This window comes from Eriocheir sinensis, chromosome 33, assembly GCF_024679095.1.
Source record: "Eriocheir sinensis breed Jianghai 21 chromosome 33, ASM2467909v1, whole genome shotgun sequence".
NCBI classification, from domain to species: domain Eukaryota; kingdom Metazoa; phylum Arthropoda; class Malacostraca; order Decapoda; family Varunidae; genus Eriocheir; species Eriocheir sinensis.
The window spans coordinates 17,289,390-17,311,475 of NC_066541.1; the positions used below are offsets into that span (position 1 = coordinate 17,289,390).

The 22,086-nt window shown below is 42.6% G+C and overlaps 1 protein-coding gene and 1 long non-coding RNA gene across 2 annotated transcripts in view; one reads left to right on the forward strand and one right to left on the reverse strand.

Moving 5' to 3' along the window:
- Positions 1-18,177, reverse strand: part of LOC127006813 (protein Wnt-9a-like) — a 41,155-nt gene extending 22,978 nt beyond the window's left edge. The window contains exon 1 of the mRNA XM_050877163.1: positions 17,122-18,177. The gene's annotated coding sequence lies outside the window, so the exon portion shown is untranslated. The remainder of the gene's footprint in view (positions 1-17,121) is intronic.
- Positions 8,265-21,205, forward strand: LOC127006814 (uncharacterized). The gene is made up of 3 exons (XR_007759768.1): positions 8,265-8,382; positions 10,255-10,507; positions 18,877-21,205. It is a non-coding gene; the product is annotated as an uncharacterized LOC127006814 (long non-coding RNA).
- The last annotated feature ends 881 nt before the right edge of the window (positions 21,206-22,086 follow it).

The window sequence follows — 22,086 nt, forward strand, 5'->3', positions numbered from 1 at the left end:
AGAAAGGACACAAAAAACAAAAAAATAGAGCAAAACGAAAAAAATAACAAACAAACAACAAAAAAACGAAAATATCAGGACAGGTATATAAAATAACAATTAATTAGTTTTTTCCTGCCCTGATTTTTTTTTTCGTTTCTGTTTTTTTGTCATTTTTTTCATTTGTTTGCTGTATTTTCTTTTCGTTTTACTGTGTTTTTTCCTACTTTTTTGTCCTGTAATAGTTTAAGTTTTCCTGTTTTTCTTTATTTTTTTATCTTTTTTCCATTTTCCTATTTGCTGTATTCGTTTTTACCTGTTCTATTGTAATTCTTTTATTTTATTATATTTTTTTTTCGGGATTTCAAACAATAAAAAAAGCCTCATGGTGGCGGGGCTTCGGGTAATGGGTCATCCAACGCCTCGTTATACTTATGGCCAAGAATTTTAAGCTTTTCCGGGCCAATAAGCTTCCATAAATATAATGCGCCGATTACTTATTATTGACGCTGCTAATTACGCCGCCGAATTAATTTTAGACACGTTTGCACTCCACCGGCCTGGGGGAGAGGGGGTAAGTGGAGGGGGGGAGGGTGACTGGGGGGAAGGGGAGGAGGTCAGTGGATTATCGCTAACATCATTATTCCGGTTGTTGTTGTTTTTATTGTTCATATTGTTATTATTATTATTATTATTATTATTATTATTATTATTATTATTATTATTACTACAACTACTACTACTACTACTATCACTACTACTACGACTACTAGCTACTGCTACTACTACAACTGCTACTACTACTACTACTACTACTACTACTACTACTACTATTACTACTACTACTACTACTACTACGACTTACTATTACTATTACTACTACTACTATTGATGCTTTTGTTTTTGTTGTTGTTCTTGTTGCTTATTGTCATTCCTATTACTGTTATTATTATAATCATCATTATTGTTATTATTGCTGAAGTTGTTTTATCAGTATTTCCTTTTATATCCTCTTCTCAAATACAAAACAGATCAAAGCTTCTCTCTCTCTCTCTCTCTCTCTCTCTCTCTCTCTCTCTCTCTCTCTCTCTCTCTCTCTCTCTCTCTCTCTCCCAGACGATCGTTAGCCAAGCCTTCCAATCAGAGTAACATGTCATTTCCACATCCTTTCATTTATACTCTCATTCTCCGCCTCTCCCTCATTCTTTCCCTTCCTTTATACTCCTCTCTCTCTCTCTCTCTCTCTCTCTCTCTCTCTCTCTCTCTCTCTCTCTCTCTCTCTCTCTTCCTTCCTCCCCTTCCCTCTATCCCTTCCTCCCTTTCCTGTCACTCTTTGACCTGCTCATTCATTTTACATCGGCCTCCTCCTCCTCCTCCTCCTCCTCCCTCTCTTCCTCCCCTGCGTTTCCCTTCGTTACTCATGTGAATTCCTATCACGAAATGGCCGTATCCAGTCCGGCATTCACCATCTACAGTCGGTTTCGATTCTCCTATAAATGCCAACCCAAAGTAAAAATGTGGGATTGAACTGCGTGTATGTGTGTTTAAGCGTGCTTGTGTGTGTGTGTGTGTGTGCCAGCCAAATGTAAAAATGTAGAATTAGTCTAGTGCGCGGAGGTGGTTAGCGTCTCTCTCTCTCTCTCTCTCTCTCTCTCTCTCTCTGCTACTACTACTATTACTACTACTACTATAGGCTATCGACTCAACTTGAGCCCTGTGGCTTGGCCCTTGGAACCCCCCATTGTTTACTTACACATTTAGCGATGACCTGCGCATGGCGAGCTGTCTCACTGTTAGTCTGTACGTTATCTATTTATATAATACATATATATTCACAATACGACTGCATAGTTATGAATGGTTTGGGATTTGAGGGAAAGACGACTCTAAACCTTCCATTTCACTTGGCAACGTGGCTCAGGCGACTCTGCCGCCTGAGGGACCTTGGCAACAGGCGCCAGGTCGCACCATTCACCCTTCCTTAACCATGTAAGACTCACGTCCTGCACAGCCAAGCAAAAGAGGTTATATATAACGTAAATAAATGAGAGAGAGAGAGAGAGAGAGAGAGAGAGAGAGAGAGAGAGAGAGAGAGAGAGAGAGAGAGAGACCCACTGAGGAGTGATGGAGTGATGTGGCAGCAGCGCGGTCTCCCTGACCCTCGCCGAAAGGCTTAATGTTAAGAGTCGGTAGACTATACTACTACAACTACTACAACTGATACTAATACTAATACTATCAAAATAATATCTCAACACATGGACATAACACATTCATTACATTTGCATCACCTAATAGAAAGAAAAGGGAGAGCGGAAATGAGATCAAGGGGGAAAAAGTCCCCTGCAAACGTAAGCCTTCCAGCAGCTTCTAATTGAGTCACCTGAGATTCACACCTGAGCATCCTCCTTGGCCTCGTTAGTGTTACCTGGATATCACACACACACACACACACATGCACGCAGCTCGTTAATTAAGGTTCTAAGCGCTACCCTCACCACCGACGTCAAAAGGAGGAGGAGGAAGAGGAGGAGGAGGGAGGGAGGAAGAAGGATGGAGTGGGGGGAAAATTGAAAAAAAAATTGTGTAAGTGAAGTGGAGGAAGAGGAAGAGGAAGAGGAGGAGGAGAGGAAAGAAGGATGGAGTGAGAAAACTGAAAAAAAAAATGTGTGAGTGGAGGAGGAGGAGAAGGAGGAAGAGGAGGAGGAGGAGAGGAAAGAAGGATGGAGTGAAAAGACTGAAAAAAAGAAAAAGAAACGTGTAAAAGAAGTGGAGAAGGAGAAGGAAGAGGGAGAATAAGAGGAGGAGGAGAAACGGATAATGAAAGATGGAGTGAGAGGAAGCGAACTAAGAGATAAGGTCTAACTAGTGCTAATAATAATGAACGTAGTGCATTAATGTTGACGGACCAGTGTTGCCGAGGTGTTCGTGGGCTAGTTTGAGCGTGAAGGGCCGCGGGTAGCTACACAGCAATGTCTTGGCGAGCCGGACTGCGTTAGGCTCAGATTCTGACGTGTGTGTGTGTGTGTGTGAGAGAGAGAGAGAGAGAGAGAGGGAGAGTTGGAGGCGGAGGAAATGGAGGTGATCGTGTTTCATTCACGTACTTTTCTCCTCTCTTAATTAGGTGGTAATTAAAGTTCGGTCAGCTGTGTCACGCTTCATGGCAATTAACTGTAATGAGGCGATGATTATGAGGAGGAGGAGGAGGAGGAAGAGGAGGAAGAGGAGGCGGAGGAAGGGGGAGGGGGAGGAGAATGATGAAAATATAAAAACGAAAATGGAAGAAGAAAAGGATATATGTAAGGAACAGGAGGAGGAGAGGGAGGAGGAGGAGGAGGAGGATCAGAATGACGAAACTGTAAAAACGAAAAATGGACGAAGATTATGAGAAGAGAAGAAGGAGGAGGAGGAGAATGAAAAGGAGGAAGAGGTAAGGATTCCAAGAGGTAGAACACACACACACACACACACACACACACACACACACACACACACACACACACACACACACTCACAAGGAAGGGTGATCAGGAGAAGGAGGAGGAGAAAGCGTCAAGGAAGGAGGAGGGAAGGAAGGAAGGATAAATAAAGGAGACGAAAGAAACACGACTAATTAAAAGAACAATGACACATAAATTCTCATCATCTTCTAAGCTTGGAAGGGGAAGAAAGGAAGGAAGGAAGATAGACAGAAAGGAAGAAAGACAAATATACAGAGAGACAGATATAAAGAAAAACAGAGGGGAAGGAAGGAAGGAAGGGAGAAAGGAGAGAAAGAAAGAAAAAGAAGAATCAGAATCAAAAGAAAAGGAAGAAGAAAAAATGAAGAAAGGGATAAGGGAAGAAAGGAAGAAAGGAAGAAGGAAAGAGGAAAGAAAGAAAAAAGTAAGAATGATTGAAAGAAACAATGAGAAAGAAAGAAAAGGAATGATTGAAAGTAAAAAGAAAGAAAAAAGAAAAAGAAGAACAAGAACAACAAAAATAACAAAAAATAAGAGGAAGAAAATAAGAGGAAAAAAGGGGAGAAGAGAAAGAGGCGAAGGAAGAAGAAAAGGAGTAATTGTTGATGATTACGAAGAGAGAGAGAGAGAGAGAGAGAGAGAGAGAGAGAGAGAGAGAGAGAGAGAGAGAGAACATCAACCATTACTAAGATGAAACACGAGCATAACAAGGCCAACCCACAACGCACGTAAGACCGAAAGACCAGTTAATCCGCAATACAAATCACGCCCCTATACGTAAAGACCTGAGTTTGATCGCCGTAGAGTTAGCGCTTTCTTACCCCCTTACCCGACAGTTTAAACGTCTTGTCTATAGTAATCAGTTTAGGCGTCTGAGTCACTCACTGCATTCGCCCCTAAGAGATAGATAGCTAAATAAATAGACAGACAGATATATAGATAGAAAAAGAGAGAAAGAAATAAGAAAACGAGGAAGAAAGAAAGAATGATACAGGTAGATGATTAGATAAAGAAAGAAAGAAAAAAAAGAAGGATAGAAAAGGAGAAAGAAATATAAGAGAGAGGAAGAAAAAAGAGAAAGAAAAGGAGGAAAAAAGAAAGGAAGATAGAGATAGAAACATATAGAAAGAACAACGTCAACAACAACAAAAAGAACAGCAAAAGGAATTCATAAGGTCCATAAGATCGAGTTTGTAGTGTAAGGAATGCCGTTTTTGATTCCTATTGCCTCGGGGTCTGTAAATCAGGCGATGACGTACCTTCCTGGAGCTATTCTGTCCCCTTTCCCCTCTTCCTTCCCCTTTCCTTTGCCCTCTTTATCATTATTTTCTTCCCTACCCTTTATTCTGTTATTTAATCTATTCCCCTCCCTCCCCTTCCTCTTCCTCTCCTTTCCTTCCCCTCTTTACTTCTTTCTTATCGTCTTTTTCTCTTCTATCCCCTTCCGTTACTTGAGTTCTTCCTTTCCCATCCCTTCCCTTCCCAATCTTTCCTCTTTTTTTCTTTCTTCCCATTCCTTCTTTTTATCATTATTTGCTTTCATCCCTTTCTGTAGTCTTAGTTATTCTCTTTCCTTCCCTTCCCTTCCCTTTCCTCTCTTTCCCCTCTTTAATTATTGTCTATCCCTTCTTTTTATCGTTATTTTTCCATTCTCTTCTGTTCTTCTCTTCCCTTCCCTTCCTTTTCTTCTCTTTCCCATTCATATTTCTTTCCCATTCCTCATTCATCTTCCTTCCCTTCCCTTCCCTTCATTTCCTTCCTCCCCTCTCCTCTCCTCCTCACCCATTCCCTTTCCTCTTCCCCTTTTATCCTCACCCTTCTCTTTCCCTCCTTCAATTCGCCCCAGCGTCATCTTCGTCCCTTCCTTTCCTTCCCTTCTCTTCCCGTTTCCTCCCACCACTCTAATCTCCTCCTCATCCATTCCCATCTCTCCTGTTCCCCTTCTCTCTCCCTCTTTCCACTTGCCCCAACTCATCTTCTTCCTCTCCTCCGTTCCTCAGCCCTCCTGATCCTCCTCCCCTTCTCTCCCTTCCTCCACTTCTTCCCAGCCCTCCCCAAGGCTTTCCTGTTATTAATTTTACGTGAACCATAAAATTTCAATATCTCTTAGAAACAAACTCTCAAAAAATCGTCCCCACCGCAACTCACGACAATATTAATACTAGACGAGGCTGCCGCAAGACATATTTCCCCAATACTTAAGAAAATACTTATAATATTAGAGTATTTATTGCCTTGGGTCGTGTCCCCTGCTGATGCTAGACCCTACCCTCCCCTCCCTCCTCCTCCTCTTTTTCTCCCCTTCCCCCCTCTCTCCCTCCCTTCGGCCCGCCCCCTGCATATATATTAAGGATCAGTGAGTTAATAGATGATAATTTTATAAACTTTTGCTTGCACTACAGGCCAGGCGGGAGGTACAGCCTTAAACGGAGCCTTGCTGAGATGATAAAGGCGAATTTACACCTAAAAAGGACGGGGCGTGTAACAATGATGATGATAATGATGATAATAATGATAACAATAATGACAATAATGATAATGATAACGATAATAATGATGATGGTGCTACTACTCCTACTACTATTACTATTATTATTACTACTACATTTACCATTACTACTACTTCTACCACTACAACTACTAATTCTACCACTACTACTATTAATACTACTGCTGCTGTTGTTACTACTACTACTACTACTACTACTACTACTGCCGCAACTATTACTACTGCCACTACTACTACTACTACTACTACTACTACTACTACTACTACTACTACTAATAATAATAATAATAATAATAATAATAATAATAATACACGTTTCACTCTTTTTTCATGTCAGGCCTTTCAAATTGCCTTCTCTTTTTTTTTACATCCTTTTTTACTTATTATTAAACTTCTTCCTCAGTCAAACTCCCGCCAACTTTTCGATCCTCGTTTGGCGCACATTGGATTAATCCCGAGTGAGCAGCGGCGCCGGGAAGTATTGAAAAATTCCTCACGACACATGACTTTTTATTATTTTTTTTTTCCTCCTTCATTAGAGAAAGAACTAATTGGACCTGTTAGTGGAGGTAGGCGGGGTAGGAAAGAAGGGGAAGGGGGGGGGCGAAGGAGGGGGAGGAGGAGTGTGTAAAAGGAAGGATAAGAAGGGAAGAGAAGGGTGTGAGATTGGACACACTAGAAGAAAGAAAGAGAAGAACAAGGAGAAGAGGAGGAAATGAGACGACGGAGGGGGAGGCAAAGAGAATTGAAGGAGGCGAAAGGGGTGTGAAAGAAGGAAGGGTAATGAGAGAAGAGACTATTGGAAACACTGAAATAAAGAAAGATAAGGCGATAAGAAAGATAACAAAAAAAGGAACAAAAAGAAAATCCGATAAACTGCTACTGGTGGCTCCGTGGTGCAGTGACTAGCGTGCCTAGTTACGAATCTACAAGCCTGAACCATATTATATAATCCCAGCTCATCCTCCTGTTTATCCTTCCTTCCGAAATAGTCAATAGAAAGGTACCTGAGGAAACCAAGGCAAAGTAAACAGTGGTAACCTGGAGGAGATGTTGAACTGGCCCTGTGTCCTGGTTAATGGGTTCTCAGTTTTTTTAAACTTTTACAGTGAAGGAAGCAACTCAAGGACAATAAAAAAGTGTAGAGAAAAAGCCCGCTAATCGGTGCTCCTAAGGCCAATGATACGGAGATGAGCACCACGGCCACAAGCAACTAATAGCCTATGCTCCCAAATTTACCTTTACCTATATATACTCATGGATGGATGGAGGGAAGTTGAGGTGTGTCAGTCTTCTTCACAAAACTGGTAACTGAATTCAAGGCGGCAGGAAGCAACAAGCGTTTAGCAAAGTGAAGACTCTTAAAAAGGGGAAATTAGGCTCTAGGAAAGAATGGTTTGAAGAAGACTACTTTTTTTCACGTGCAGTCACATCCATCTTGTAGTATTGTCTTCCTTTCCTCCCCTGCCATTATCCCTCTGAACTGAACATCGTCTCAACTCGTATTACCATCGCTCGGGTATCGTGTGCATTAATTTCATACGCCCCACTCCGTTAAATCATCGTACTTTTCGTCACGAGTACACTCACACATTCATCTTGTATTATTGCCTACCTTCCCTTCTCTGCTATCGTCCCTCTAAACTGAGTTTCGTCTTATCTCGCACTACTAACGCTCAGGTGTCTTTAGTCTTTACCTGTAATAAGTGCAGTAGAAAGGTAAAGGTGTCACTGATAAAATATATACGTAAACATAAGTCATCGTAGGTAAATAGCAGGCATGAGTATTGGATGTAAAGCCTACTACTAATTCACTAACGTTCAAGTATTGTGGGCAGTAGCATACGCTCCACCTGTTCGTTAAATGATTATACCTGTAAAGAGGGAAGTGGAAAAGTCACGGTGTCATTGAAAAAGATACGGAAAATTAAGTCGCCGGAGGTAAGCTGATAGGTAAGGACAAGGTATACGTTATGGCGAAAGTAACCCACCGTCCACCTGCTTGCTCACATTTCTTATTTTACGTCAATTTCAAATGTTAGATACCTACGATACAAGCAATCAGCATATAAACATTCTATTTGACCCTGTTTGCGGTGAATATAACGTGACAAAGTAGAACAAAATAAAAATCGAGTCCATCAAATGGTTCGATGCGCTCACCCAGTCATGCCAGTGCTTCGCCGTGCAGCCTTGCCAAATTGAATATTAGTTTTTACATTCCTAACACCTAACTGCTTATCTGTTTACAGCCATATTGCGATTTTAGTTATTTTTATGTCTGTTTTCATCTATTTAGCATGCTTAGGAACAAACAGAGTGAGATTTAACAGAGTGACATTTGGCATCGGGTTAAAAGTCGGCGTCACCTTCGCCCTCAAGCCCCTCATACCTCGGCGTCCCTACCCCGGTGAAGGTCATGTCAGGATGCAGGTAAGCCACTCGACACTTTTCTTTCCATTTCTAAGTAAATATTGAGTGTTTCCTTGAGCAGGTCCGTGTGTTTATAGGTATATGTGTATTATACGTGTGGACACTGATAGAGGCGTGGGGCAGGCTTCTAAGTGGGTGAAATAAGGCATATATGGTGTGCCCACGTGGCGTCCTCACCGGGGACCTGACTCACGCCATGCACTCCTTGCCACATATAGAACTAACCTTAACCAATATTTATTTGCAGATTGTCCCTAACGATTTTGCAGTGTTATTTCTTGTGAATGTCTTCGAGTTGATTCACTGGGGAATTATAATCAGGCGAGATCAGAAAAATGAGTTTGCAATACGGGCAGTTGTTGCACACGGCACCTCGCGTCCCTTCCCGCTCCGCCCCGCCCTGCCCCGCGCAATTTACATCAGCATTTTTCACCCGTTTTTACCTAATTTTAAAGGTTCCTGAGGGTGGATGTGTGTTTATTCATAAGTTCACGTGTACTGTAAGTGTGGCCATGAATACTGAGCTTGGTGAAGGCGTCTTAGGAGGTATAATTGATAGGCTTGTCACTTTTCTTTTCATTTCTAAGCATATATTAAGTGTTTCCTTGAGCAGGTCCGAGTGTTTATAGGTATATGTGTATTGTACGTGTGGACACTGATAGAGGCGTGGGGCAGGCTTCTAAGTGGGTGAAATAAGGGATATATGGTGCCCACGTGGCGTCGTCACCGGGCACCTGACCCACGCCATGCACATCTTGCCACTTACGGAACTAACCTTAACCTATATCTATTTGCACATTGTTCCTAACGAGTTTGCAGTGTTATTTCTTGGGAATGTCTTCGAGTTGATTTGCTTAGGCATTAATGTAAGGCTAGATTAGAAAAATGAGTTTGCAATACGGGCAGTTGTTGCACACGGCACCTCGCGTCCCTTCCCGCTCCGCCCCACCCTGCCCCGCGCAATGTACATCAGCATTTTTCACCCGTTTTTACCTAATTTTAAAGGTTCCTGAGGGTGGATGTGTGTATATTCATAAGGGATATATGGTGCCCACGTGGCGTCGTCACCGGCACCTGACCCACGCCATGCACATCTTGCCACATATAGAACTAACCTTAACCTATATCTATTTGCACACTGTCCCAAACGATTTTGCAATGTTATTTCTTGGGAATGTCTTCGAGTTAATTTGCTTAGGCATTAATATAAGGCTAGATTAGAAAAATGAGTTTGCAATACGGGCAGTTGTTGCACACGGCACCTCGCGTCCCTTCCCGCTCCGCCCCGCCCAGCACTGCCCCGCGCAAATTACGTCAGATTTTTCTCCCGTTTTTTCCTAATTTTAAAGGTTACTGAGGGTAGATGCGTGTTTATTCATAAGTTCATGTGTACTGTAAGTGTGGCCATGAATACTGGGCTTGGTAAAGGCGTTTTAGGAGATACAATAGGCTTGTTACGGTGAATTATGTCCAAGCCGGCATTGGCTATGTGGCGGGGCGACGCTCACCAGCCGACGCGACGCCTCGATTGTCAAAGGAAGACAAACTTTGATTAAATTTTATCACGTCCATCGTTGGGTTGTTGCTTTTTGTCGTTGTGTATTCTCATAGCCTGCTTCTTTTGTTCGTGTTTCAGTGCTGTGAGTAGTTTATTTAATGCTTGCTGGGAAAATAATGGAAAGAAAACGGCGTCGGGAGGAAATAGCCTAGTAGGTGGAGGTGATTAGCGTCTAAGGCCCCCTTCTTCCCAGTCCTCTTCCAAATACTATCAGTCCTAATAAATTCCTTATGCCCATATAGCTACAACTACCACTACCACCACTACTATTCATCATTACTCTTATCATTACCGCGATTTTTATTTATTTTCAGGTTATCTCCAATGTGACCGATGTTTAGTTCAGCGGCATAATTCATAGCCTAATCAAGCCATCTCCACGACGGGACAGCCTCGCCCAGACACACATGTACACGCGGAGTCTGTATGCCGATCATGGTACTCAAAATATCATGTACAGGTGCGCAGGGCTCTCTCCGCTGGTAATGTGTGTGCTGGGCGTTGCAGTCTCCACCACCACCACTACCGCTAGCATCATTACCACCATCACCACCGATGTCAATGCAGGTATGTGTAATATATGTTTTTGGTAGCCTACTATGTGATTTGTTTCGCGCCGCTAAGTTTTTTTTATCTTTTCTATTCATATGTATTAATATTAGGGTTAAGACGAGTTGTGAGACGCGTTTCCTTCCTCTCCTACCTCCCTCCCTCTCTCCACCACCCGAGCCAGACGACGCTTCCACCCCTCACTTCCCCTTCTCCTTCCCTCCCTCCCTCCTCCATCCAAGCTAGACAGACGCTGCCACCTCCCCCCCCTCCCCCCTGCTTCCCCTTCTCCTCACCAAACGCCTGCCTCCCACTTTCATCCCCCCACTCCTCCGTCTCCTCCTCCTCCTCCTCCTTCCCTCCATCCCCTCCACCCCCATCCACCAAGCTCAAGCAAAAGCCGGCCCCCCGCATTCACCCCCCACACCTCCCTTCCTCCTCCTCCCTCCCTTCACCCCCTTCTCCTTCCTCTCCTGCATATTCCATATTGTTACTTGGCAGAGGTGTTGATCATTGCTGGTTACATGCCATAGTCTACTTGTTTTTTGTTATAATGTGTTGTTAGTTGTTACTTGTCTAGAAGTGAAGGCAAGCCAAGGTATTGTTGATGCATGTATATGTACGTGGACTGGGCAAGGCGACAGGTTGAAGCGAGAACACCTCCCCCCTTACTCCCCTCCCCTCTTATCTCTCCTCCTCCTCCTCTCCCTCTCCCTCTCTCCCTCCTAACATACACACACACAGACAGCTGCAGGAATATATGTGCAAAAGTTTCATGTGTTTGCGTTTTATATTAACTGCATAAGTTGTTGATACTCTGCCATGTTTATTGGTTATATTTGCTGTGTGTTGGGGGGGAGGGGGGAAGGGATTTTATATTCACCGATTATGCATCGCCGTCGTATGTCATTTAAGTATAATAAAAAATGATAAAGCAGAAAAATAAAGAAGAATCACCTCCACATGGGAATCACCAACAAGTAATCAAATTCACACGTTTATTTTTTTATTTTTTTATTCATAACCAAAACTAATAAAATCCCCCATAAAAAAAACTGGAATCAATTATTTTGCAAACATTACAATCTGTATTTGTACTATATATATGTTTTCGCCCCCCTCCTTTTATTAATGAGTAATATTACGGCCGTGGAATTTGACAGTTACGGAAAAAAAAAAAACATTCATTTCATATTATACGGCTTCCATTGCGGGCAGGGGAAACCTATGCACTCCACATCACCTCCACAACTTGTTACTCTCCCTTCCACCCCTGATAGCTGTTGGCTGGGCGGGGTAAAGGAAGGGGGAGGGATGGAGGAGCAAAGGGAAAAGAAAAAAGTAAGGAAAGGGAAGAAAAGGAAAAGAAAGGAACGGAAGGAAAGGAAAGATAAGGAAGTTAAGGAAAGGAAAGGGAAAGATGGAAAAGAAAGGTGAGGGGAAGATAAATAGTTAAGTGAGAATCGGGAGATAGTGTGATTCAGGGTTGGAGTAATTGTAATTTAATTGAAATGTAGTTACAATATTATTATAATCGTAATTGAAAATGCAATTATAGTAAGTAATTGTAATTATAATCATAATTGTAATTCAAAGTTTCTGAAAGTAACTGTAATTGTAAATATTTTTTTCATGTGTAATTACTCCAACCCTTGTGTGACTTTTTTTTACGGTAAAGGAAGCAGCTCAAGGGAAAAAATAGGAAAAAGCCCGACAATCACTGCTATATATATATATATATATATATATATATATATATATATATATATATATATATATATATATATATATATATATATATATATATATAGGTTTAGAAGAGTTGCCAAAGAGAATATAGTGAAAGGTGTGAGTATGAGGGGGCAAAGGCAAGGTAAAGGGAGGAGGGAGAGAATAATGGATAATGCCTCCTACCCTCCTCACTTGAGCGCAGGAGGGAGTTGCGTCAGCATGGAGGTGAGGTGCGCCAACAACTTTTTAGGAAATATACCTAATTTTGAGGTTTCCTTGGGGCAGGTCTGTGTGCATAGAAGTTCACGTGTATTGTTATCGTGGCAGTGTATATTGATAGCAGAGAAGGCGTCTTAGGGGGTAATCCAAGCATTTTAAGGTGTCACGTGACTCGCCTATCAGCACGGCGGTCACACGGCACGTTCAATCCTGTAGTAGCATTCACATAATTAGTTGTCAAACAGCCCAAATATTTGCACATCTATTTGAAGTGGCTTTCCAATTTTAGTTATTCCATTGACTATTTATCGCTTTAATACTTAGGAAGGAATATATAGATTACATGAAGATTTAACCCTAGTGTCAGGTGTACACGACACCCTCCGCCGCGCCGCCATTCCGGGCACGCAGGCGTCGGCGGCAGGCGGGTGAGCGGCGCCCAAACGTTGTTGGGAAATCTTGCTTGATTTTGCGGGTTCCTGAGGGCAGGTCAGTGTGAGTCCAGAAGTTTATATGTATCGTAAGTATGGTAATGAATACTGAGATTGGGGAAAGTTTGAAGAAGTAATTGAGGCCTGATAGGTGAGCCAGTGGCGGCGAGTCGCTCGCACGCCGACGCGACGCTTCTTTAATTAAGGAAGATATATTTTCTCATATTCCATTGACCATATCCATCGTTGGGTTATATCTTATTGTTGTTTATTGTTACCTATTTTTTTTTTGTTCATATTTGTCTCAGCTATATTGCTTACTGGAAAAATAATGGAAAGAAAACGGTCGCGAGTTATCAATAGCCCAGTTCTTGGAGGTGCTGAGCGTCTCTCTCTCTCTCTCTCTCTCTCTCTCTCTCTCTCTCTCTCTTAATTAAAAGAAAAAGAAAACTGGACTGCATGCCACTTTGCTGCTACATAAAAATAAAAAAATACATTCCAACATTTTATACATATTTTTCTTACTCCTGTGAAAGAAAAAAAAAAATCCCCAACATCAAAAGCTGAAATAACACGAATTCACAAGAGGAGGCGAATATAATGCTATGCAAATTACTCCTTCTTCTCCCATTTGCATACAAGGCCTCTCTTTTCAAATTACTTGGTACAAAACTTTCTGCTATAAATAACTAGGCTGAGGAGTAGTTGTTGTTATTGTTGTTGTTTGAAAGATTTTGTTGAGGAGGAGGGGGAAGAGTAGTAGAAAAGGTTTTGCTAGGAGAGTGTGAGGGAGATGAGGAGGAAACAGGAGTTAATAATTGCAACAGAAAGAGACAGAAAGGCGTTTGAAAAGTTTTGCTGAGAAGAAGAAAGAGGAAGGGAAATAGGAAAGATTTTGTTGGGAGTATGAGGGATAAGAGGAAGCAGTTTATACTAGGTTGCAACAGAGACAAAAAGCCGTTTGAAAGATTTTGCTGAGAAGGAAGAGAAGGAAGAGGAAGAGTAGTAAGATTTTGCTAGGGTAGTGTGAGGAAGAAAAGAAGGAAGCAGAAGGAAGAAAAGTCAGTAAGAGGTTGCAACAGAAAGAAACAAAGCCATTTAGGATTCACAAATATAAAGTTGAACAGAAGCAGATATAGAGACAGGACAACACGACCTCACTGCAAATCAATATAAAAAAATGATAATAAAACGTCAATATTGAAAAGAAAAACGACAGTCCATGAGAGAAGTACATCGTCTAACAGTAGTAGGCTATGGCTTTTTCTGCATACCTACTTTATTCCTCCCTCCATCCCTCTACCGTTTTACTCAGTGCTCTCTCTCTCTCTCTCTCTCTCTCTCTCTCTCTCTCTCTCTCTCTCTCTCCTACCTAAATACTCGATAAATACACACAGGTCTTTTCCAAAACCCCTGTACCCAACCAGCCAGCCTGCCAGCTTTCTTGCCAACCTATCTTAAAGACTCACAAATCCCCATCATCTTTAAAAAAAACCCTCATTTTCACCCAAAAGCCGTGGATGATGCATAGGTATGGTTAAGTGAGAGGGGATGTGTGTGTGAAGTCTGTTATGGGACGGTAGGAAAGAGGTGGGGCGGGAAAGACAGCTCTCCCCCTTTCTCACTCTCACTTTCTCCCTCACTGCACTCGGCTCAGGGGCTTTGGGACTAAATAAAATACTGATGCACCAAGCCTATGATGGACTGCAGGATCTATGCTGTCCATCACCACTAAGGAAGTCAATGGACGAGGTGTGGGAAGCTTGAGAGGAAGGGGGAAGTAGTAGGGGAAAGGAGGAGGAGGATGTAGGGATATAGGCTGGAAGGTACTTGAGGTAAGGTGGTGATTGAAGGGATGGGAAGAGAAAGAAAGGTTGGAAGAGGCGAAGAGGATGGTAAGGAGGGGATGAAGAAAGGAAGAGGGATGCTAAGGAAGGGAAATGGGAAGAAAGGAGTGAAGAAGGCTGTAAGGAAACAAGTAAGGAGGAAAAATGCAAGGTTGTAAATAGTAAAAAGACAAGAAAGAAGGGAGGGAAGAAATGAGAGAGAGAGAGAGAGAGAGAGAGAGAGAGAGAGAGAGAGAGAGAGAGAGAGAGAGAGAGAGACCTGGCTACTGTGAAAGCTATATTGATTTTGAATTTGAATTTGAAGTGTTTGAGACTCTTGGGATTGCCGAGGGTGTGATGGACCAGGAGGAGGAGTATGAGGATTTAAGGGGAAGACTAGATTGAGTTTTGTGGGAGAGCTGTCCAAAATTTGTCTGGAAAGAAAGAAAATGTTGAATGTAATGCATGGAGAAAATAATGGAGGTAGGAGAAGAGTGGTGGCAGGAGAGAGAGAGAGAGAGAGAGAGAGAGAGACTTAGATAATGTTTTTTATGGACCGCAGTTTTCCTTTTAAATATTTGTTTTATTTGTTTATAATGATGTTCTAATTTTCATGACTTAATGGTAAGCTAATTGAAATCATGAATATGTATAAATAACTGGAAATTTAGATGAGTACATACTTGCTTTAACATACATACATACATACTTCTCTAACATACATACATACATACATACATACATACTTACTAACATGAGTCCCAATACAATAGACACGTTCAAAAAGTGATTAGATAAATTCATAGATAGTGAATTAAGTTGGGTTGGGTTCACAGGAGCTGCCTTGCATAGACCTACCGTCCTACTGCAGACTCCTTATGTTCTATCTTATACATACATACATACATACATACATACATTCATACATACGTGCTCTCCTACCTACGTACTCTGTTTAGGAAGGGAACGTTTTATGGCGAAGGTAGAGAAACTAGATCTTGCAGACTATGGTAATGTTCCCCTAACTTTACCTCCTTCTCTTTCCCTCTTTCCCTCCCCTCCTTACTGCTTAACCCTTCCTCTTTCCCCTCTTCATTTTCCTTCCACTGTTCTCTCTCCATCCTTTGCCTCTCCCTTAACATTTCCCTTTCTCCCTCCTTCATCCCTCCGTTATTCCCATCATTCAGACCGGTAATTTCTCTCTCTCTCTCTCTCTCTCTCTCTCTCTCTCTCTCTCTCTCTCTCTCTCTCTCTCTCTCTCTCTCTCTCAACTGCTGTTTTTTCTCCTTTTACATTTTATATTATTTTTATTTTTGTTGTCTATAGAACCCAAATCTCTCTCTCTCTCTCTCTCTCTCTCTCTCTCTCTCTCTCTCTCTCTCTCTCTAAATCGCTCCTTCCCACCCCCTTTCCCTCCCTTTATCCTCCCTCATTTCTCCTCTTCCTCCTCTCCCCTCTCTCCATATCTCCCGCCCTCCTGCCTTTCCTCCCTCCTTCCCTCCCTTCGTCTGCATCTCGCTGGAAACTTCTCTCAACACTCACAAACTTCCTCTGATTCGTATAATTGATGACCCTTTATGAACTTTCTCCAAGACGCGCGGGTGTGTTTTTTTGCCGAATATATGGTTATGGGAGCCAGGAAGAGACGCCGGAGGGAAGGAGGGAGGGAGAGAGGGCGAATGAGAGAGGGAAGTGGATGGGTGCAAGGAGAGGAAGAGAGAAGTGGAAAGGAAATTTAAAGAGAAGATAGGGGAGAGGTGCATGAGGAAGAAGGGAGGGAATAAGTGGAGAGAAGGAGGGAGAGAGGGAATGAGGGAGTTGGGTGGAAGGAAGAGAGAAGTGGAAAGGAAATTTAAAGAGAAGATAAGGGAGAGGTGCAAGAGGGAGAAATGAGAGAGGGAATAAGTAAATCTGAAGGGATGATAAATACGGAAAAAATGAAGAGAAGGGATAGAGATTAGGAGCTACAGTTGTCTTGGTTTCTTTGTGTAAGGGGGGAGAGGCAAGGAAAAAGGAAGTAGAATTGGGTAAGACAAAGGAAGGGAAATAGTTGGAGAAAGGGAAGTAAGGGATCTAGGAGCTACAGTTGTGTTTTCTTTGTGTTTCAGGGCATAGCTAACTTTGGCATGTTTTCTATTAACTTACAGGGGTTTAGTTTGTGTTGGTTTATATATATTTGAGAACAGGGAAGCAAAGAGGCGTGGAGGTGAGGAGGAAGGGGAGTTTAAAGAAGGATAAATTGGAAAAAAGGAAGATGTTTAAATAAGGGTAGGGAAAAAAAAGATAAAGGGAAGGAATGAACAGTCGGCGCCTCTCGACGTGATCGCGAGTAAATCAACGTGCGCATAATGACTTCTACTCATGAAAATGGCCAAACTACAAGACATGATGAAATGATACTTGTTCTGAATACTTATTAACTAACCTCCTATTTACTGATGGGGTATCCTTTCCGTTTTCGTCTTTACAATTTCTTGTGACACACTACTCCACGCCCGACGAAGCGCACACTCTAATTTGGGCAATGTCAATGTGTCCTCGTTCCTCAGCTTGCCCTTCACGATGGCCCAGAGGTTTTCAATGGGTGACATGTCTGGGCTGTTGGCTGGCCAGTCTGGTATGCATTCCACCTCACTAGCAGCAAGCCATTCCTTGACGGCGTGCGCGGTGTGGCACGGGGCGCCGTCCTGCTGCAGCACCTCAGCACCAGTCACTGCGAAACAGTCAGCCAGACGACTGTCTAATAGACTAAGATAGACGTCCTTAGTGACTGACTGGCCCTTAGGGAAGATGTGCAGGTCAGCCACGCCCCCGTAAGAGAACGCACCCCATGCCATGAGGGAGGGAGGGTGCTTCACAGACTTGGCGGTGAACTTCGGGTCGTGCGGATCAGAGCCTTTCCGACGCCACACCTTGCCTTTCGTGTCACTAACTCTGAATGTGGCTTCGTCAGTCCACTCGTCTACAGTCCATGAACTGTATTTCTTTACAAAAGTCAGCCTCTTTTCCCGATGCACCTCGGAAACAAAAGGCTTGTTACGAGCACGCATCTTCCGATATTTTAGTTTCGTTTGGATATTTTTCTGAATGGTTCGCATGTGATTCTGTTCCTTAAGTTGCCTTTCTGTTAGGTGTGGCTTTTCTTCCAGTTGACGCCTTATGTGAGCCAAAGTCCTGCCACTGATCTTTGGATGCCACCCACCACTGTGTTAGTGGCGGGGAATCTCACGCTCTCCCGAGGACTTGAACTTAACAACGAGGCGGCGCACTGTCATTGGCTTCACACCGGTTTGCCGACTTATTTCTTTGGTACTTAGGCCTAATTTGTAACACTCAATCACACTCACAATATTATCCTGACTTGTGTAAGCTTTCGATATCACGGGAAGTTTCGCGAGACTGTTTAGTAATCCTTGCACAAGGGCGTGGAGGCGGAACGAGTTGTGGCACGTGCGAGAAGGAACATTATTCCTCAAGCCAGACGTAATTAAAACTGAGCGACTGACCGTTAATGCCATTTAAATAGACGGCCGAGAACTGAGAAGGTTACCGTGTAGTCATTTTTTCCCCTGGCGGTTTCCCGCGCTGGCTAGGGTATGCAAGATTGTCCCGCGCTGCCCACCATGATCACGTCGAGAGGCGCTACGTAGGAAGAGAAGCAAAGAAGAAAGAAATGGAAGGAAGGAAGGAATAGAGGGAAGGGGAGGAGGAAGGAGTGTAGAAATGGAAGGAAGGAGTACAGAAAGGGGGGAGGGGAAGGGAGGGGAGGTAGGAAGGTAGGTAAGTTCACTGGAGTATGAGAGTTAGCTGACACAGAGAAGGGATTACTCTCCTAAATCCTCCACTGTCGGCAGGAACCAAATTGCGAGGCCCTCAGAGGAGAAAGATAATCCCACGCGCGCCTCACTGAAGGAATACCCTGTTACCGCCGACTCGCCAAGTTCAACCCACTGATCAATGTGACGACTCCCCTTATTCGGCACTGCCTTCCCATGTTTTGCTGCCTTCTCTGAGCCACTGACATTCCGCTCTAGGTTATTTTAGGTGTAAAGTGCCAGATTTGTTTAAATAACTGACAGGCAAACCACAATTTTCTTTATCACCTGACTTGATCGAGACTGTGTGCTTGGTGGTGTGTCATGAATGATAGTGCTGTGTCTAATGGAAGCCTTTATTGCAGTGTGTTCAAGTACAGCCTGCAAGAGGACCTCAAGGCCTGGCCTGTGATGCCCACTCCTCAACTGTTATGTCATGCTCTGAGGCAGTGAGTGTTACATTTCATTTCAGGGTGGCTAGATTTACGGCCAGTTCCACAGGCAATCAGAGTTTCATAAGTGCCAGAAGCAAAATATGTTCTCCATAAAGCTCATGTATTATATTCGCATAAGATACTAAAGGGAGATTTCTGTATAGTCTCCGATTTCCTAACTTCTATATCAATAACTATACTAAGATTCTTTTAGTCTTTGGTATTTTGTCAAGGAACTTACAAACAAAGTACGCTGAACTGTGGAACTGACCCTAAGTAAGATTATGTTCAGTTTGAATACTTAGCTGATTTATTAAAGGTCTACCATTTATTTTTGCATAAAGTTGATTCTTTTTAAAAATATCATAGTACATAATATATGTAAATTTTTAAGTTAGTAAATAATAACTTTTTAATGATTTTGTCATTGTTTACTTATCAGTTATTTTGCGAATAATGCAGCACAGCAAAGTAATGAAAACAATAATCATTGATAAAAATAAAGATGATCATGGCAATAGAGTACACAAATACTATAATAGGCATGTAAATCAATATTAATCTTTGGAATAATATCAGCGAGCATAATGGGTGCAATATAAAGAGCTACAGCGGCCTCACGTCCAACGCGTTTCATGTCGTGTTTAAAATGGTCCAACGCGCATCAACCAAATCCGCAGAGATTCCTGTAACCGTGGAAAAATTGTCCATTGTGCACTGCATATGTCCCTCTCAGCCAATCAGCCGGATGTACGTCGCGTGACACCAGCCAGTAATATGGGCGGAGGCATCACGCGATGAGTAGAACTGCATATTTTGTTTAGATTTGAGTAGATTGAGTAGACCAGTCTGCCTGCCCCCATTTTTTAAGGTATTTTTCATAAATTCACCGACAAAATACATTTTTCCCATAAGTTCTTTCATGCAAATTTTGCCCAACACGAAGCAATCTCGGACAAAATTCTTGTGTTGGATACGAGGCCGCTGTATGTGAATTGTCAGTATAATATAATTTCATGTAGCCCACACCCGCTCCCAGCTCTGGTCGCCCTGTGCATGATCGTTGTTATTCTTGATATTTTATTATGATTATGTACCTGCGACTGCCCTGCCTACACCCTGCCGAGGACACCGTGGAGATGGTGAGTGTTCCACGGATATTTCTGCCATTCTTACACTAAGTTATGATGTCTCTTTATTATTTACTGTTGATGGCAAAGTCTGATATAGTTTCTTGAATGGGGGTAAGGGGTGGGGGGTCGAACCAGGGACTGAGGGGGAGACGGTTGAAGAGACCATGAATACAACACACAGCGATCACGGTCTCGGAAATTACTTTTATCTGAAAATGTTTTTAGTTAAGGAAAAATGTGGAAATAGTTCGGACAATTCCCTTAATGCTTTCCTTGGTGCTTCATGACCCTAATGAAACATGTCTTTAATTAATGAAGTGATGTTTGCTGAAGGGGTACGAGAGAAGAAAAGATAATTAATTAACCGGTACAGTGTCGACATCAAATGAAGGGAAGGGTCACGTGAGATTAATTTTCGTCGTATTTTCTTTTATCTCCCTCAAAAAAGCTCAAGAAAAATACTAGTTTATTGCTGTCTCGTCTTCTTTTCGCTTAACGTCCTTCTTTTCCCTTGTGGGGTTGGGCGGGCTATGAGTCCATCCCACTTTTTTTTTTAAAGTTTATTTGTGTATATTTTCATTTCATGGTGTGCCTTTCTTGTGGTTCTTATCCGCATATTTTACCCTGTCTCAGAGCTCACGATGTTATACTAAGAATTCGGAAGTTTATCTGTATAATTCTGTATGCGTTTATTATGTACCTCATATACACTTTCTTTGTTTATAGCGAAGGTGATAAATGTGAATCTATTTACATAACAAACACATGTATGCTCATAAGAAGAAGTAAAGACATGATTGAATGCCCATTCTCTCTCTCTCTCTCTCTCTCTCTCTCTCTCTCTCTCTCTCTCTCTCTCTCTCTCTCTCTCTCTCTCTCTCTCTCTCTCTCTCTCTCTCTCTCTCTCTCTCTCTCTCTCTCTCTCTCTCTCTCAGAACTGCTCCGCCCCCCTTTTACACACACACACACACACACACACACACACACACACACACACACGCTGGTTTCTTTACTCCATTAAACACAATTAGGACCATGATTTACACGTTTTCTCTCCATTCTTCCTTCTGCTCCTCCATTTCAGCCGTCCTCCTTCTCTCTCTCTCTCTCTCTCTCTCTCTCTCTCTCTCTCTCTCTCTCTCTCTCTCTCTCTCTCTCTCTCTCTCTCTCTCTCTCTCTCTTCTCTCTCTCTCTCTTTCCCTTTGTCTCCTTAATTTCCCTCTTCCATTCATTACCTATTCTCCCCTTCCCTTCTTCCGCTTCTTCCCTCCTTTGGCCTCTTCTCTCTCTCTCTCTCTCTCTCTCTCTCTCTCTCTCTCTCTCTCTCTCTCTCTCTCTCTCTCTCTCTCTCTCTCTCTCTCTCTCTCTCTCTCTCTCTCTCTCTCTCTCTCTCTCTCTCTCTCTCTCTCTCTCTCTCTCTCTCGCAAAAATGAATGAGTCAAATGTTAATTAGCTAATTAAAGGGAAGAAGAGACAGCTGTGTTCGAGGGGATTTCTTTGTCAGGTCGAGAGAGAGAGAAGAGAAGAGAAGAGAGAAAGAGAACGAGAACAAGAACGTAAAAGTGAAAGAAAATGTGAAAGGAGAAAGTGAAAGGAGAAAGTGAAAACACAGAGAGAGAGAGAGAGAGAGAGAGAGAGAGAGAGAGAGAGAGAGATTAATAATGCAATCCTTTTAGTCTTATTTGCCTGTTACGACACTACAGAACTTACCTAACTAGAAGTGTGCGCGTGCATTTTCAATATATATTCATTAAATTTCAAACTCACAAATTACCAAAAAAAAAAAAAAAAAAAAAAAACGTAAACATCGAAATTAAAAGACTAATGGGAATGGGCGTTTCACTTGGCTACTACGAGTTCGAGAGATTCACTAATTACCAGGAGCCCCCAAATTCCTGCCGATGAAAAGAAACTAATCTGCCCCCTCGCAAACGTAGGCCGAAACCCTTTAGCCCATAGGAACGCGGCCGCTATGTGAGGCGGACAAGTTCAAATTATTCTCCATCAT